Genomic DNA, 6000 nt, shown 5'->3' on the forward strand with positions numbered 1-6000 from the left:
AAGGATGTTTGGGGTCAACCAGGGTAGAGCTATGGAAATTGAACATATGCTACAGGTAATGGAGAACAGATCATCCAAGAAGAGGGGAACAATCAGTCTTCATTACCTTTTCATGGAAAAATAATTCCAGTGCCAATTAAGAGCAGAGAATTTGAAAAATTTTGAAATCATGGTAGCAGCCATTCATTTGAAACTGTTTTGTCACAACCATAAAAAACCGATTACAAAGTGAGTGACAAGGAGTATTTAATGGATAACCCCACCTATGAAACACACCATATCCAGGCAACAGACAGTAGTCAAAGCAACAAAAATTTCATTATAAGGAACTAACTCAGAATTGTCTATCTCTGAGTAATTTTGAATAAAATGTACCCGGAATACATGGTGGGGTATAAAACAGACCACTATTACTAGGAGGAAGACGAAGCTCTTGATTTGAGCTCTATAGTCTTGATGTGCCCACATGTCAGGCCAGAGAGCTTTTATTAGTTGAACGATGATGCTCATCTGTATCAGAAAGAGTATCACAACCATTGAGATCATAATGACAATCATAGAGTAGTTCAAGATAATGAGTTCCCTGAGGTTGAGATCTTTGTAGAACTCAAAGCATCGTTGTTGTTCTGAGTAACTTGGATGTACGCCATATTGTAAAAATAATATTGGCCAAAAAACGAGGTTACCAATGGTCCAAATAACAATGCTTAAAACGACCACGTGGTACTTTTGCAACTGTTGCATTTGGAGTTTCTTAAAATAAAGGAGCAATCGGAGTATGACAATGGCCACATAGAAAACAATGGTGAAGTACATATGACCATATATTATGCTGCTGACCAGTCGGCAGAGAAAGGATCCGAACTCCCAAACCTCAAAGATATAATAGCTGAGGCGGAATGGGAGGCTGACCAGGAGGATTGAGTGTAGCACTATGATATTGAGAACGATCATGGCAATCATTGATTGGCTTTTGCTTTTGCACATCATACGTGCCATCAGTACTGTCCCAGTGGTGCCTCCAAGCAAAACCATGCTGTGGAGTGTTATCAGAATCATCCTGCAGTGTCCCTTGCAGTGGCCTTGTTCTGTGTTTGAGGAATCTGGCAGGGTGGTCATATTGATGGGCTCCATGTTTCACCACAAAATGCTCAGAAGACCATAAACTCCTAAATCAAAAGTTTTACGAAATTATAATGGAATATTGAAACTATACAACTACACTTTTGCGATCCCAACCAATTGTTTGCAAACTCAAGCTATTTACCCAATAAATATTGTCAGGGACTCCCCTTAATTACCCAAACATATTGAAGAGACAGAGTGAAGCGAAATCACAAAAGTAAGTTTGTTTGAATATAAAATCCATAACTGGGGCGCCTGGGTGGCTCAGTTGGTTAAGCGACTGCCTTCGGCTCAGGTCATGATCCTGGAGTCCCGGGATCGAGTCCCGCATCAGGCTCCCTGCTCAGCGGGGAGCCTGCTTCTCCCTCTGACCCTCCCCCTCTCATGTACTCGCTCTCTCTCATTCTCTCTCTCTCAAATAAATAAATAAAATCTTTAAAAAAAAAAACCCATAACTGTACACCCAGGCATTCTATTAACAGATATGTCTAAGCTCACATACCAGGGCTGGGATTAGCATGGGACATGTTAGCCTGTGGCATAAAATTTAAGGAAGGGCCAAAAACTCGGTAATCAAAATCAATGATATTTTAATGCAGTTTTTTTTTAAATATCAAAATTAATGCAAAAAAGTCATGATGAATAAAATAACAAAATTGTAAATAAAGGCAGAGTCAGTACACACACACTACACACTCATATCAGATCTACAAAGGTCATTCCTCCTATTGTCAGAATCCAATTGGGATAACAGAGAGAAGATCATATAAATTGTGTGCAATTATTGTAAGAAGAAGCATCAGACATTTTAAAATATTTTCTACTGGGGCGCCTGGCTGGGTCAGTCCATAGAGCATGTGACTCTTGTCCTTGGGGTTTAAGACCCATGTTGGCCATAGAGCCTCCTTTAAATAAATAAATAAATGTATATAAGCTTTTGTAGGACTAGCTTTTGAGCGGGGAGCAGCACACACTCTACATACTTCCTGCACTCTTTTCTTCTTGCTAACCCTGGATCTTTTCTTAGACTAGTGTGTTACCTTTTGGTGAAAAGTTGGAGTTGATGAGTAAGTTCTGTTTAGTTGGGGTCTTTTTTTTAAGATTTTATTTATTTATTTGAGAGAGAGAGAGAGTGGGGAGAGGGAGAAGCAGACTCCCTGTGGAGCAGGGAGCCCGATGTGGGGCTCAATCCCAGGACCCCAGGATCATGATCTGAGCCGAAGGCAGACGCCCAACGACTGAGCCACCCAGGATTTGGTTCTGTTTAGGTTTTATGTAAGTTTTTCAGGTATGGATGTGTAAGGAGCAGTGACTCGTAGCAATCTGCCATCCTACAAATGCGCACCAGATCTGTCACTGAGGCGCTGTGGGAGTGTGTGTGAGTCACCTGGCTCGACGGAGCTCGGGCTATGAAATGGGAAAGGTCGTACTGCCTACGTGAAGGGGTTATTGGAAAATTGCATGAGCTAGTGTACTTGAGAGAGCTTGGTAACAACAGCAAAAAAAGCCATGTAAAAGTTATGATTCTTAACATGAAACAACAGAAACAAAAAGGCATCTAGCCCTTTCTCCTTACTCTATATACCTAGGCGGATATACAGTTAGTCACATAAAATTTGTATGGCATCAGTAAGCATTTAATGGATATCTGACAATAAAAAATAAAAACTTTTTCAAACCTTTGATTGGACAGTATGGGTCTCAGGCGTCAACAGGTCAGACTTCTCTTTCCGGAAGGATCTGTGTCTACTTTCCTCATGTATCTCCCACCTACCTGGCCAGAAGCAAAGTTTGAACATTTGTATCTGAAGGAGAAGTTATTCCACAGTGAATGTCTAAAATATCTTAGAATTTTTCTTCTGCTACTCCAGCATGTCCTCAGAGGGAATAACTAATTTTTTTGTTTGTGAAACATTATATTGGACCTGGCATATTTAAATGCTGTCAAATAAAAGTTTATTATAACTCAAAAATGTAATTATAACTTGCTTAACAACCTAAATTTTATGTGCTGGAATATGCATTTTCACAAAGTACATATTTAAAATACATAATGCTGGGATGCCTGGGTGGCTCAGTCAGTTGGGCGTCTACCTTTGGCTCAGGTGATGATCCTGGGGTCTTGGGATTGAGCTCCACATCGGGCTCCCTGCTCAGTGGGGAGCCTGCTTCTCCCTCTCCCTCTCCCTCTGCCCCCTCATGCTCTCTCTCGCTCACTCTCTCTCTCTCAAATAAATAAATAGAATCTTTTAAAACAATTTTTTAAATAAAATAAAATATATAATGCTTATGTGATTTTTGTGTGAAACAGAATAGTTTTATATAACTTATGAACAAATATGATACCAGTTTAGTTTTAAAATTTGGGCAGTCTTCAAGTCTAAGAAGACAAGATTCAAGTTTGAAATTATTTTAAAGCAATGAAAATCTAAATTACTTGTCAGTTGCACAGTTTCAGTGGACACACCTCCCCAGGCAGTATGACATTTGGAAACAGGGTACCCTGCCACTTACTAGCAGCCTAATCGTGGGACAGATGCTTAACTCTAAAGTTGTCTCTTCAGCTGTAAATATGGGAATGAGAAGATCTATTTTGTAAGAAGGAAGTTAGATTGTGTCTGTAAAGAACCTAACGGATTCCCTGACATAGACTAGGGCATCAAAGTGCCAATGCCACTTCTCCCTCCATAATGTACACAGGGTATTTCATAAACACAAGATCCCATTCTTCTGTAGTTACTTCTCAGAATTGTCCTGAAAATACTTAAATGCATGGGGACTACGTTCCACTGTTTTTCCCCCCCTCCGGACTTAAGGACATGACCCCCATGTCCCCACCAAACATTATCCTTCAATAGCCTGTAATTTCTAGGTATTTCTTTGCTTGTTTTCTAAGCAGAAACAAATGACTACCCAAACTACTTATGTGTTCTTTTCCTCTGAGGATTTGGTTCTGATGGAAGACTCAGGGCACGCTGCTTATTTGTGGGTTCTCTACATCAGGGCAAGCAATAAGAACAGGTGGCTAGAATCAAGACTCAAGTAACGACAAGATTCAAGAGAAATCTTGGGGTGGGTTATAAATGATGAACGCACTTTAGACCGAAGGCTTCCAAAGTTGAACAGTCAAGATGGAAGACCCAGATAAACCTCCTGGACCACAAACGGATATTTGTCTCTACAGCTCGTGGTTAAACAGATAAAAGAGCGTTCTTATACATAAAGGCTTTCATTTTTACTGTCAGTTATTTATTTGCAGAAATTTTTCTTATTAACCTGAAAACATCCAGAGTTTTCTTTTTTTTTAAATCTGCCTCTTATCAGACTTGTATGTTTTCGCCCACGTGTTTTACATTCAGAATGTAAGAATGACCTAGAGGAGTACTTTCTCGGAGACATTCATATTCTCGACAGTGTGCTCAAAATACAGGTCTGTATTTCAATTTTCAAAGACTCCCCTCAGTAATCGTATTTGGAGATATGGTTCTTTTGAAGCCCAAACATCTGGTGCTATAACTTCCACAAGAGGGCTCATTTTCATTTTCCTCAAAGGTCATTCCTTTTCTTACATCAACCTCACTTTCTACCTTCATAGTCATCTTCAGCTGTGCTAAGACCTCAAAGCATATTTTTAAGGAAGCATTGGGTTTAGGACCGAGACCAACATGCCTTCCAGTGGCAGGCAAACGCAGCCCAAATCCTATTACTGCTCAGCTACAGGAATTCAAAAGGATAAAAACTCGATCACCTGTATAGCAAATTCTTGTCGGCCTACATTTAGGTAACTGATAAAATTCTCCCTGATGCTGGAAACGTGAGTAGTGTCCCCCCCTGTGCTATCTGCTACACGATCATCCAACAGTCCTTGTGGCCACAGAGAGATAAGACAACAGAATCTAAAGGTAATGGAACCACAAGCTTGATTATGTCAAAAAAAACACAAAAAAACAAAAAACCCTCTCAGTAGAAGATGAGATTTCTAACTGTTATTGTCAAAAGCAAATTTAGACCAACTCAACTCATCTGGAAAAATTTCACATGGAACCAACATTTCAACCAGTTTTAAATGTATCTCCTTAGATCAAATTAATTCAAAAACACAAATTTTAGTTTGTAGGCCTGGATTGATCTGGCAGCCTCGTTTTTCAGATAAAACATGTTCCTAGGATCCACAGGATAAAGCATGTTTCCATAGAAACCATGCTATATTTAGGGATTGCTTGTCTGCCGAAGGACTAACTGGGAAATGAGGGTGGTGTGACCAAGAGTTGCACACAGAAATAAATTCAGGTATAATTTGGGACTACGGCCAGCACACAAATTTATTGTTCACACTGACGACGTAAGGATTTCAAGGTACTAAAATGTGTGTATATTGTATTTACAGCACTGTGCAGTCCATATTTTTTCCCACTATACCTAGAATTCAGCTCTTTTTTTCCTAGGATGGTGCCCAGATTTTCAAAACAAAACAAAACAAAACCTTAATAGGAGAGCTTAGAAATCACCAAGTCCGGAAGAGTACAAACAACTGTCTTCATTAACTGATAAAACCACCACAATTCAGAGTTTGGAAAGTTACCACAGGCTGCAGGGCCAGTTGGGGAGTAGATAAGGTTGACGACCTTCATGCCCACTACACCACGATGTACAACGGTGAACTTGAGATCATTTGTGGGAGGCCCATTAACAATCTAGGGCTTCAATTTCCATGTTTTCTATGCTATCTGGAATCTTATTTTGGGGATGAACCTTAGTGCTTAAATAAAAGTACATTTTAAAATCCTAGAAAGTTAAAATTCTTCTTCAGATGTAATTCTTTGCCCCCAAATAAACTGTTAGAATAAGGCATTAACCTTGGTGATTATCCTAAGT

The sequence above is a fragment of the Mirounga leonina genome, unplaced genomic scaffold (assembly GCF_011800145.1).
Source record: "Mirounga leonina isolate KUSES-001 unplaced genomic scaffold, KU_Mleo_1.0 Mir_174, whole genome shotgun sequence".
Lineage (NCBI taxonomy): Eukaryota > Metazoa > Chordata > Mammalia > Carnivora > Phocidae > Mirounga > Mirounga leonina.